This window comes from Adiantum capillus-veneris, chromosome 17, assembly GCF_014529385.1.
Source record: "Adiantum capillus-veneris isolate H3 chromosome 17, ASM1452938v2, whole genome shotgun sequence".
Lineage (NCBI taxonomy): Eukaryota > Viridiplantae > Streptophyta > Polypodiopsida > Polypodiales > Pteridaceae > Adiantum > Adiantum capillus-veneris.
This window is the reverse complement of record NC_140947.1, coordinates 68,890,702-68,904,278: the sequence shown is the minus strand read 5'-3', so window position 1 is coordinate 68,904,278 and position 13,577 is coordinate 68,890,702.

Sequence of the window (13,577 nt, the reverse complement as noted above, 5' to 3'; positions counted from 1 at the left end):
ATGAGCTTGTCCCGAATCTACTGTAGCTTAAATATGTCATGAGTGATGCTCATCCTAGCCGTCTGCCTATATCCCTATTTTCCAGCAATAATTACACACATGTGGTTAATACCATGGAAGGTGGGAGTCATAAACCTATAATTGTTGCCCCAATTATAGGTTTATGACTCCCACCTTCCATGGTATATACTTATAGCTTTGTTTTTATGAGCAAGGTTTCTTTTTTTAAAAATCCAACAGCATTTTGTTTGTAATAACACCCATTTTTCAAAAAAAAAAAATACCTTTGACTTATGCCCTCACAGGAGGTAGTCGTAGACACTCTTTCATATCTTGCCTCATAATAAAATCCCTTTGGTACAATTAGAGGGAGATCTTTTTACTTCAAAAATTACTTTATTGGACCTTCATATACCAACTTGTTTGTAAACTCCTTTGAAAAAGGTAACTCTTAAGCCATTTATGTATCATTTTACCTGTTTGCCATCACTAATGCTATTTCTAAAACTTAAAAGTGTTTACTCTCTTATGTTGCTACATATTGCCATTCTAACTTGTAAAAGATTTGCCAGCATTTCCTTTGTACTATTACTCTTTTCAAAAAAATCTCAATAACTAGTCATTGTATCTTTTTACCCTCACAGGAGGTTTTCATAGCCCAATTGATATATCTTAATCCCTTATGTCTGCTACTCCTTCTATAATATATATCACAGTGCTACTTTTTATTGAGAATCAGCCTATATAGAGAACTTATGCATATACTCAAAGCAATAAGTGTCTTGTTACCTGAACCAAATTAGCCGTCTTCATTTGTATACTTGTATGCCTGTTTTATCATGCGAATGACTCCAACTTCGTTTCTGGACCGAAATTGGTAGTAATTATAGTACGTTGATTAGTAATGTTGTGTTTAGTACTACTCTATGCATATGGTTGTATCTACTTGGATATATGATACTGTGGTGTTTTTTCTTGCATTCCCTCTTTTTTATAGTGATGACTCATATGCCCATGTGTATTTGTACAGAAGCTATAATATGACCATGTTTTAGTCTATGAAAAAAAACCGATTTTTGTGAGCCTTCATATGCTTGTGTACGTATTGCTTTAACCTATACCTCTATGGAAGGAATATAGAATACAGAAAGTTCTTGATGCCTACGACAAAGCCATCTATCTCGACCACTCTTGGCGCATAGTCTTAAACCATGTAATTATGCGTAAGTGTGTATTAAATAAGTCATGCATTATGTAACCCAAAAAACAAAACGATTTTACCTTCTGTATTTGCACAACCAGGTAGTCGGTTGTTAGCTTTTGCAATCCCGGAGTTTGTATTGCTTCTTTTGTTGTGGGTTTGTGAATATACGTCCTACGCCACCCGAGGTTTAGTGTTTTGCTTGTGCTGAGAGTTGTGTAGAGATGGAAACCGTGCTTTCACTATTGCCTATGAGCACAAGTTGCTATGGAAACTCGCACTATGTGTGTGTATGTGTTATGTGATGCTGCTATATGAGCGCTACAGAGAACTATAGAGATCTCCTTGCGGTTCTGAAACCTTGCGCAGGCTGTATAAATAGCCTAAGTGTCCATTCGGTGGATTCAATACTGCCAGCGTGAGAATTTTTGGGCCATATACGGAATTTTTGGGCCAGTTGTATGGCTCTTGATCTGATCATATACACTTTGAAGAGCTTTTTTAACTTTTGGAAGACTTAGTTATATTTAGGATTGAAAAGTTATAGAACCTCATGGTTAAGTTGTATTGTTTGGCATTTACCATCGAAACTTTATTTACTCGCAATTTTTTCTAATAAAAAACAACCGATATACTATGGAATAAGCAGTCATCTTGTGTTTATTGCATCCATCGAACAACCATACTCAGGGTTTAAATATATTTATCACATTATATTGGGAATGAGGATTTATTTATTCAAGGGTTTATACCTTCATCTTCCACTGCCTATCAAAAATAATAGGAAAATGTTTCATGCCGGAGGTGTATAAGTTATAGATGCACACTTATTTTATCTAGGCAAGTTTTCTTACGGATATAATGGTATAAAATGCCAAAAAAAACGGTACCCTCCATAATTGATACTGTCTATTCATAAGAATCATACATGGATCTAGTGGACTTGCCTACAGGTAAAAAGCCTATTGATACAAAGTGGGTTTTTAAGGTAAAAAGGAAACAAGATGGTACTGTTGACAGGTACAAAGCAAGGCTTGTGGAAAAAGGATATGCGCAACAGAAAGGCATAGATTATGATGAAACCTTTGCTCCTACTTCTCGTGCGTCCACAATTAGATCACTAGTTGCAATTGCTGCTCATCATGGTTGGAAAGTGCATCAGTGGGATATCAAAACTGCTTTTTTGAATGGTGATTTGCAGGAAGAAGTTTATGTAAGTCAACCAAGTGGTTTTGTTGTAAAAGGTCAAGAGCAAAAGGTATGTAGATTGTGTAAAGATTTGTATGGTCTCAAACAGGCTCCAAGAGCATGGTATGAGAAGACACATACTTATTTGATTGGCCAGGGATTTCAGAATAGTCCAACAGAAAGTAATTTGTATGTCAAAAAGAGAGATGGAGTTCTCATTATGCTAACACTTTATGTGGATGATATGCTTCTTACAGGTAATACTGCAGATGAAATTGAAGCGTTTAAAGATGCTTTGAGAAAAACCTTTGAGATGTCTGATCTTGGTTTTCTACATTATTACTTGGGTATTCAGTTTGTGCAATCAAAGGATGGCATATACATGTTGCAGGCAAAATATTTGCATAAAATTTTGGACAAGTTTGGTATGAAAAATTGTAAACCAATCTCTACACCCGTAGAAACTGGATCAAAGTTGAGCATGCACGATGCTGGAGAACCTTTTGATGTACATACTTATGCAGCAGCGGTTGGTTGCTTGATATATTTGGCAGGCAACACTCGTCCAGACATTCAATTTGGGGTTTCACAAGCAAGCAGATTTATGCACAGCCCAGGTATGCATCATGGAAAGCACAGTTCTATGCAGCTTCTTGGTTACAGCGATTCAGATTGGGCTGGTGATTTTGACACACGACATTCCACAAGTGGCAATTGTTTTTTCTTGGGAAATGCATGTATATCTTGGCTAAGCAAGAAGCAACCCACAGTGGCTACATCAACTTGTGAAGCTGAGTACAGGGCAGCTTTCACGGCAACAGTTGATTGTGTATGGATACGCAGGTTATTGGCAGATCTTTGTGAGTGTCAACAGGCACCCACTACCATTTTCACTGACAGTCAGAGTGCTATGGTAGTTGCAAGGAATCCAGTATTTCATGCAAGAACAAAGCACATAGAGGTTCACTACCACTATGTCAGGGAAAGGCTACATGCAGGGGAGATCACACTAACTTACTGTCCTACACAGGATAACATTGCAGATCTATTTACGAAGGCGTTATCACGAGAAAAGTTTGACGCTTTCCGAAAAGCTTTGGGCTTACTCTCATACACATGATGATCTGCTACCTTGTACGTATTCACACTGTCACTACAGGGGGGATTTGGTATTTTGTAGACATGTAGTAGTGTTAGTGTGTATACGCGCTTCACCAGGGGCACTTTTCTCCCACTAGGTTTTTCCCCCTGGACATCTGGTGTGAAAGGACACCTTATCTCTTAGGGTTTCATATAAGCTTTGCAGCTCTGAGTTTGTAGATACACTATTATTCTAATACAGAGAGAGAGACTACAGAGATCTCGTACGCAAGCTCTGTGTCTTCTCCTTCTCCATCTTCTTCGTACTCTGAGTTGCTGTCTTCCTTTTGTTTCCTGTTTCATCATCGTCAACAGTAATAACACCCATTTTTCAAAAAAAAAACCTTTGTTTACCTCTGACTTATGCCCTCACAGGAGGTAGTCATAAACACTCTTTCATATCTTGCCTCATAATAAAATCCCTTTGGTACAATTAGAGGGAGATCTTTTTACTTCAAAAGTTACTTTACTTGACCTTCATATACCAACTTGTTTGTAAACTGCTTTGAAAAAGGTAACTCTTAAGCCATTTATGTATCATTTTACCTCTTTACTGTTTGCCATCACTAATGCTATATCTAAAACTTAAAAGTGTATACTCTCTTATGTTGCTACGCGTTGCCATTCTAACTTGTGAAAAATTTGCCAGCATTTCCTTTGTATTATTACTCTTTTTTCAAAAAAATCTCAATAACTAGTCATTGTATCTTTTACCCTCACAGGAGGTTTCATAGCCCAATTGATATATCTTAATCCCTTATGTCTGCTACTCCTTCTATAATATATATCACAGTGCTACTTTTTATTGAGAAATCAGCCTATATAGAGAACTTATGCATATACTCAAAGCAATAAGTGTCTTGTTACCTGTATCGAATCAGCCGTCGTCATTTGTATACTTGTACGCCTGTTTTATCACGGGAATGACTCCAACTTCGTTTCTGGACCAAAATTGGTAGTAATTATAGTACACTGATTAGTAATGTTGTGTTTAGTACTACTCTATGCATATGGTGGATATATGATACTGTGGTGTTTTTTCTTGCATTCCCTCTTTTTTGTAGTGATGGCTCGTATGCCCATGTGTATTTGTACAGAAGCTAAAATATGACCATGTTTTAGTCTACAAAAAAAAAAAAAACGGTTTTTGTGAGCCTTCATATGCTTGTGTACGTATTGCTTTAAACTATACCTCTATGGAAGAAATATAGAATACAGAGAGTTCTTGATGTCTACGACAAAGCCATCTATCTCGGCCACTCTTGGCGTATAGTCTTAAACCATGTAATTATGCATAAGTGTGTTTTAAATTAGTCATGCATTATGTAACCCAGAAAACAAAACGATTTTACCTTTTGTATTTGCACAACCAGGTAGTATGTTGTTAGCTTTGGCAATCCCAGAGTTTGATTGCTTTCGTTGTTGTGGGTTAGTGAATATACGCCCAGTGCCACCCGAGGCTTAGTGTTTTGCTTGTGCTGAGAGTTGTGTAGAGATGGAAACTGTGCTTTCACTATTACCTATGAGCACGAATTTCTATGGCAACTTGCACTGTGTGTGTGTGTGTGTGTGTGTGTATGGCTTATGCGATGCTGCTATATGAGCGCTACAGAGAACTATAGAGATCTCCTTGCGATCCTGAAACCTTGTGCAGGCTGTATAAATAGCCTAAGTGCTCATTCGGCACATTCAATACTGCCAGCGTGAGAATTTTTGGGCCATACACAGAATTTTTGGGCTAGCTGTATGGCTCTTGATCTTATCAGATACGCTTTGAAGAGATTTTTTAACTTTGGGAAGACTTAGTTATATTTAGGATTGAAAAGTTATAGAACCTCATGGTTAACTTGTATTGTTTGGCATTTACCATCGAAACTTTATTTACTCGCAGTTTTTTCTCATAAAAAACAACTGGTATACTGTGGAATAAGCATTCATCTTGTGTTTATTGCATCCATCAAACAACCATACTCAGGGTTTAAATATATTTATCAGATAATACTGGGAATGAGGATTTATTATTCAGGGGTTTATACCTTCCTCTTCCACTGCCAATCAAAAATAATAGGAAAATGTTTCATGCCGGAGGTGTATAAGTTACACTTATTTTACCTAGGCAAGTTTGCTTACGGTATAAAATTCCAAAAAAACAGGTACCCTCCATAATTGATACTGAGACAAAGTATTTTTTTATAAAAAGCTGATTGTACATTTTTTGTTTTGAAACCTATACAATTGTTTCTTGCTGGAATCATTACACAAAGGATCAGTCTGGCTTGTAAATAAGAAAAACTGTATACCTCCTGGAGCCATACTCTATCATCATTTGTGTCTATCACTCCTCTGCAAGTGAAGTAGTTACCTATGTCATTTTTTTCAATAAGCATCCCTCAAAACATAAGTATATCGTAATTGTGTGTGTGTGTGCGCACGCGCGTGTGTAAGTTGTGAGATTCATCTAAATGTGGTCCATGTCAATATATTATGTGTGTGTGTGTGTGTGTGTGTGTGTGTGGCTGTTTAAATCTTAACTAATAAGACATAATTGAATTTTTACATTCAAAAGATAGCTGGCCAAGGAACAATGAACTGATATGTACAAAAATAACTCAGTATCAAAATTATTTAGGCACAATGATTGTAGGAAAGAGGTCCTCTTTCAGTAGGGTTGGTAGTAAAAAAAAATCCCCATTCCTGAGTGGGTATTTCATCACAGTAATGTTGCTTGCCAAAGAAAAGAAACCCTCCAAGATAAGATAGAGTCCTTACCTACATCCATCCAAACAAGACAACAATTCAATTAGCCTTAGATGTGTATTACAGGTATCAATGGACCATATCAGTTGTTATCCATGTCCATCTTATAGGATTAAATTACTTTAGACAAGCCAGGTTAATTTAGTAGTCTCTTTTTTTATGAAAAAATGATATTTTTTACTTTTTAATGTGAGTGGTGAAGTCCATCAAGAGTCCAAAATATTTCAAGATCCATAGCTCGGTAGCTATGCTTAGGCCCAAAGATAGGTTATGTCCAACTTTTTCTAGCACATGGAATCCAAAGTTTTTGAATCATAGCTTGGAAGCTATGCCAAAGCTGAAAACTCCAGCCATATACTTACCTTTATAATGCCAATGATATCCACAAGTCATTATCCATTTTATAAGAACGTGAGTGTCCGACTGAGTGAGATACCTTACTTGTTTATCAACCAGAGGTACTAGATGCAGTGAATACCACCCCAACCATTTGTTTTTATATGAAATTACAAGTGCCAAGTTGTACTTAAGCCCAGTAATTTATCTCGCCAGTTTAACACAAGTAGTTTTTAGCATATACCTTCCAATTCTTCATTTCATGCAATATGTCAAAAAAATGTAATTTTAACGCCCTACAATGGTTTAAGAACAGAGCCCCACTTAATTAGTATGCACACAAATGTCGCCTATTATAACCAGTAGTGCATCACTTGCAGAACCAACAGTAACCAGAAGCTACAAACCAGCGAGACTACTCGAGAAGGAGCCAGTACAACACCCGTTAGGAAGAATTAGTCCAAGCATGTGTTTGACAGTAATTTATCCCCATTCTATGCAAATGAGGCCTTTAGGCATGTGTTAATCATGCCCCGCCTTAGTAGTTTTTTATAGAGAAAAATCAGTTTAACGGTATGTATAAGAACAGTCTCCCAATTAAAGCCAGTCGTGCCACATAACCAGGTATCTTACATAGTGATAAAGAGTATCAAGCACCTCAATTGCTACAAGGGCTAAGAGTATCCCCTTTTTTTTTTTAAGAACCATTTATGCCAAGACTAGGAAATGTGAGGACGTACAGTAGTACAAAAAATACCCAGTGCCTCAGTAAAAAGGCCAAGAATAACCCTATTTTTCTGAGAGAAAAAAACCAGTTATGCCAACATTTAGGTACAGCAAGGAAACGGAAATTCCCTTCAACAATTTTCTTAGAGAAACCCATTTACAAGATCATATGGCAGTCTAAAGCCTTTTTGCACATAGTTCCTTTCCCAAACAAACGAAGAAAAAGTCCCCTATCTCTGATGTATACCAAAGCATTCTAGTTAATTATTGCTTAAGAGGTCCCAACCACATAAATTATGAAGAGTCAAAAGATCTCAACAGCTTACCAAAGAAGTGTCATAACCAGTCCAAGGTTAGGAGCCCCTCACATATTACCATGAGGTTATATCCTATTATTTCAGCTCATAGCAGACGGGGGTGTATCATACCCATAGTTACCATCCATTCTAGCATTATTCCTTCAAGTGTACAGTCAGTAAGATATGCTAGAAAAACTAGATGCTTTGTATGCACAAGCAGTCCCAAGGCTCAAAAAAATCTCTCAGTACAGTAGTCGAGATTATGCAGCGACTACTTTCTGAGCCAATTATATGCAGGTAAAAAGAATCCATTATTTTGCTCAAGTGCTTTGGGCAAAACAAAAAATACACAGTGTAAAGCTTAGACGACTTCATTCCTCTCTTACCATGCAAGGTATTACAACACTACTTGAACAAAATCCTAAGCTTAGTAAGGTACCTGTGTTACTTGAGCTACGAGCTCCATGTTGGCAAGATCAGACAACAGCGAAAAAAACAGAAAGAAAGACCTACTCCAGGGCTAAGTGAGGGCCAAAGTGTGCCCTCACCTCAGTATAAATAGGAAGTCATGCACGCTCCCAGAGTCGTCAATTTTGAATGCAGTTGGCCGCCCTCAACTTCTCAAGCTTGTAGGCGCCATAGCCTGGGAAGGTGATCGAGAGTGGACAGAGGGCCGCCTACCCCATGGAATGACTTCATTTTCACGCTTTGGTCTAAGCGGGGGCCATGTCCCCAGTTATCATTATTATGTACCCAGGGGGGGGGGGGGGGGGGGGGGGGGGGGGATATATAGAAGGAGGGTGAAAATAAATCATTTAGTAGTACCACAGTGTGTGTGTGTGTGTGTGTGTGTGTGTGTGTGTGTGTGTGTGTGTGTGTGTGTGTGTGTGTGTGTGTGTGTGTGTGTGTGTGTGTGTGTGTGTGTGTGTGTGTGTGTGTGTGTGTGTGTGTGTGTGTACCCGCCCTAACCCAGGCACCACACACAATGGGTCGGTAGTAGGCCCATCGTGTATAGGCCTACTACCTTATGAGAGAGATGAGACTCTCTCTTTGGAATAATAATCCAGGCCAATTGTGCCGAATGAGAGCTTGAGTGATGGTGTTACGGATCTGATTGCGATTAAATCCGTAAAGGCAGTATTTTTTAATTAGTACAGAAATTTATTCCCAGGCCATGGATGGTGTAGATGAAGAGTAGCAGATTAAGTAAAGAAGGCCAATACAGGAGTAGATACAGGCTTTGTATGTCCTATTGCTATTTCTCTTGATGAATTCTATGTGAGGCAGCTTAAGAAGATCCTTTCTTCAGATAAATCTAAGGTCATATCCACCTGTAGTAGATGGGGAGTGAAGGGATATTGAAAGGTTAAGAAATTGGGCTGATTTGCAGAAGCTCCCAAGAGTCGAATTATCTGGGATGGAAGTAGTCTCAATTCTTAGGCAGTGGGGGTATATTTGATCAATCTTCGAAGAGAACAATCTATTGTTGATACTAAGCAGGTCATCCATATATCTAAAAGTGTGATTGAATAGTGGAAGTTTTTTATGGTTAGTTTCCATGTTCTTAAGACACCATTTGTATTCAAAAAAGGCTAGGTGAATGTTACACATAAGTGGTGAGCAAGAGAAGCCCATAGGGATACCAAGGCATTGATTAAAGCAACAACCACCTGCAATAATAGTACAGTTGTTCAATAACCAAAAAATATAGGAGCAGAGTTTTGCTTCATTGAAGTGTAGAGGGTTTACGGAGTGAGATGCTTGAATCCATCTAGGTTTCTTGGTTAGGGAGATAAAATGATGCTTTCTTTTTTTAGCATTGGTAAAGGCTAAGTTAATGACCTTGGCTAGCACCGTCTTAGGGCCAAATCCCCACTAAGTGGGATGCTTTCGTAGCATTGTGTAATATCAGCTGCAAAGATGTGGAAAATATGTTGAGGAAGGTTGAGTGTGACTTCTGTAGCATTTTTTGTCAGCCAGAAGGGATTGTATTGGATATTTAGGAAATCCTTACAGATTTTTTGTTTCTATGCACAAATGAGTTCTAATTCTGTAAGAATAATATCAAGGCAAAGAGTAATATCTTTGGTGATATCTGTGAAGATACAGTTAGAGGCATCAAATATCCGTCTGAATTTATGTTTCTGGAAATTATATGTAGGAAATAGTACTGGTAACTTGGTGTTACTGATAGCGTAGCCAAGCTATCCTAAATGTTTAGAGATCTTGTTAGATATATCTTGCGGTGTTTTGTTGGTATGACAGAATTCTTTTCCTGATACTTGATCCCGAGCTGCTTTCCAAGCAAGGTGTTTGCACATAATAGTAGGATAGTTAGAGCTTTTGTCAAGCGCGACCACCAACCATTGATCTGAGATTATTTGAAAGTCAAAAGCTAGCTGAGGTGTAAGCCAAGAACTATTAGAAGAAAGCCACTTTCTAGGAAGTAGAGAAATTTTGTGAAGGAAGCATTCCTTTACTAATTCCTTGAAGTTCGGTAGGACTGTCATCTCCAATCGGAGAGCACTGAAAAGGTCAATGAGGTAGCTAAGAAAAGCTGATAGGGCAAGGTAAGGGTCTTTTGGATAGTTGGGTATGTGATTGAGTTCTTTGGCTAGTAACTTACGTATTGTGGCATAATCGATAATGTTGAGGTCTTGAGTACAGACATGGTTCCCAAATCCTTCAAAATTCTTGCAGAATGAGGTAAATTGAATGCATGTACAGTAAGGGATTGTTTCTTGTCTAAGAAAGTCATTGTTTAAAACTAATCCTTTTATAGGATGATGATATTTCCATCCAATGAGAATATTGTCAAGCAATTTATGATTCCCAAACAATAAGTCAAAGCACTCACAAAAAAGACTTTTTGGTAAGATCCAATCGAGAAGTATGTTGTGAAACAGACAGTGTATGTAGATAGCACCATAATTCGAATCATCTTTGCTGAGAACTTTTCTTCCACATGGGTTTGTAGAGACCTGCAATATATTCAGGGGTTAGATTTCAGGGAAGTTTCTGATTGCAGGGAATCTGCCTCTCCCTCTAGTAAAGCTACAAGACTTTCCTCGATTAGATGAGGAGCTAGGTGTGAAAAAAGAGGTGAAAGAGTTGGGAGAAGCTAAAGAGTTAGCTCTTTTTAGAGCAGGAGAATCATCATCTTCAATACAAGGTTTCAGCAGATTAGTGATGTATTTGACTCCTTTGTAGTTAGCATAAGTGGTGAGGTATAGACCGGGCTCATCAGCTTTGAGTTCTTTCAGAATATCATGCATCAGTCCTCGGAAGATATTAAAGGCAATTTGTGCAATCACAATCTGCTTAGCCTATCCACCTAGCCATGAGCAGATGAGGGAGAGATGAAAGTCAACTGGTTTCTCTGGGAACAATAGATCCAAATGGTTGAGGATATACCATATTGCATGATCAAACCACATGATGCTTGATTCACAGGTAGCTTTGGGGTCAAGAAATGTGCAGGCACATTTTACATAGGGACGGAAGATATTCCAAATAGACTCTGTGTAGAAATCTGGGTTACTTTTTGCAAATTCCATGCTACCTTAGTACGTATGTACAATCCAGCATTTGAGGGGCATTTGGAGTGGTTGATAAGATGAAGGTTAAAGGGGGATTTAATCAGTTCTCCCTTGTCCAAGAATTGCCCACCTTTAAGAATCTTAAGTTTACAGTCTTCTACTGTTGAGGCGGGGAGGTTGGCCAAGTAAATCCAGGTTTCACTAAGAATAGGAGCCAGAAAGGCTTTGTTTGGTAGAACCCACAGTTGATGGCAACTCCGAGAGATTCAATTTCTATTTGTCTTATTGGTAGGACACGAAAGACTTTTGAGATTTTAGGTACCATCTCCAGGAGGTTAACATCATTGAGAGAGCAAAGATTATTTTGAAACTCTTTTACTGCTTCTAGAGCTGCACTATCTCGACAGAAGATGCCACTAGTTGGAGGGATGGAGGGGGTATTTGGGGTACAGACAAACGAGGGGTTAAGCCCACAGAGTTTTCTAAGGAAATTTGGCAGCTCAGCTCCAGATGAGGAGAACAGGGCAAGCTCTTGCTGATATTGTGAAGCAAGGACAAGAAGTTGGGCAATATATTCGGATAGCAAATTAACACCTTCTAGGGGGTCTTTGTCCAATGAAGCCAGAATTTTTACCCAGTCATTAAATGATAACATATGCAAGACTGAAAGTTTTTTATCCGAAACAAGAGCTGAATCATAAATAAGCTATCAAGCATCCAAACTGCTAATACAACTGAGGACCAAAGAGGAGGCCACAGAGAGGGGCTCCGCGGTAAGTTCCAATCCTTGAGATAAAGCAAGAGTCTGCAAAAACAGAGAGGTCAGGTTTATTTTTTCTTGCCATAGTATTGTTACCATATACATGTGGTAGTGATGTGTGTGAACACACTAGGACCGCCGGGGCATTTTTTCCCTCTTTAGGAGGTTTTTTCCCCCGTGCATTGTATATACGCCCATCACTCTAGGGCTATCTATCTTTCCATTGCACACTAAGTAACACACTCTCTATTGTGTGCCTTGAGCTTCCTTCGTCTTCTCCAAGCTGTGTGTGTTTCTCTGCAACCCTAATTCCAACAATTGGTATCAGAGCAGGTCACGTCCTCCCGGGCTTAGTCGCCAGCTGCTCCAGCACACGCCTGCTCACTTTCTCCGATTTCAGTGAGCTTTGGCAAGCGTTCGCAGGTCGACAAATATTTTGGGGCAGCTCAAAGAGCTTGGTCTGCTCAGAATTTTGATTTGGGCTCATTTCGGCCTCCGTTTCCACTACGGGCAGTACTGCACAGGTTATTTCGTCATTTTGTGCAGATTTTCTGTCAGTGCCGTTTTCTGCATAACAGGTGCCTTATAGTCTTCTACGGTTTGTGCTATATAGCGGAAGTTGTTCCCGCTCCATTTCTCCTATTTTCGGGCAGTTTTCACATCAGGTGCAGCATTTACCATGGCTGACAACAACAACACAGATGTGTTCAAGATGTTTGCTGCTGAGGACAGGTTGGATGGGGACAACTACCCTATGTGGGCTTATATGATGCAACACGTTCTTGTGTCAAAAGGTGTCTGGAACATTGTGCAGGGCATTGATGTACGTCCTGGTTCTGAAGATGTAGGCGATATTGAGGATGTTGCAGGTCTTGCTGCAAGGATTGCAGCTGTTAGAGTTGTTTTGCCTACAGCAGAACAAGCTCGTTGGGATGTTAAGGATGCGCAGGCTCATGCATTGATTGCGTTGTCTGTGAAGCGCACCATTATTCCTCACATCCGTTCAGCAAAATCTGCAAAACAGGCTTGGGATATTCTAGCAGGTCTTTATGCAAGCCGCAATGAGGCTAAAATTGCTTTGCTGCGTAAAGAGCTAGAGTCGAAGATTATGCATGAGGAAGATGATATGGACACTTTCCTTGCTAGTGTCAAGGATATCAATGAGCAACTCATTTCTGCAGGTGAAGTCATTTCTGACAGTTCCCTTGTGCAGACTGTTCTTGATGCCTTACCAGATTCCTACCAGACTTTTGCTAGTACTTGGAGACTGATGACCCAAGGAAATCCTGAAGTTGTCAAGTTTGATGCATTATGCACATTGCTGTTGCAAGAGTCACTTTCTAGAAAAAACAGGACTAGGCAGCGTGCATTTGAACAGGCTTATATTGCTTCTCAAAGAAAGGGTGGTAACAGTAATGCAGCCACTTCTTATGGTTCTGCTGCGAGTGGCAAAAATTCTGTTCCTAATGCTTCTGCTGGCAGCACTTCGTCTGGCAATTCTGGTGATAAGGGAAAAAAGAAGATGCGTTGCCATTATTGTAAAGCCAATGATCACTTGATCAAGTCGTGTCCTAAGTTGAAGGCCAAAGAGGCTAAGAAGAAAGAGGGTGGTTCCACTGCAAATGCTGGTT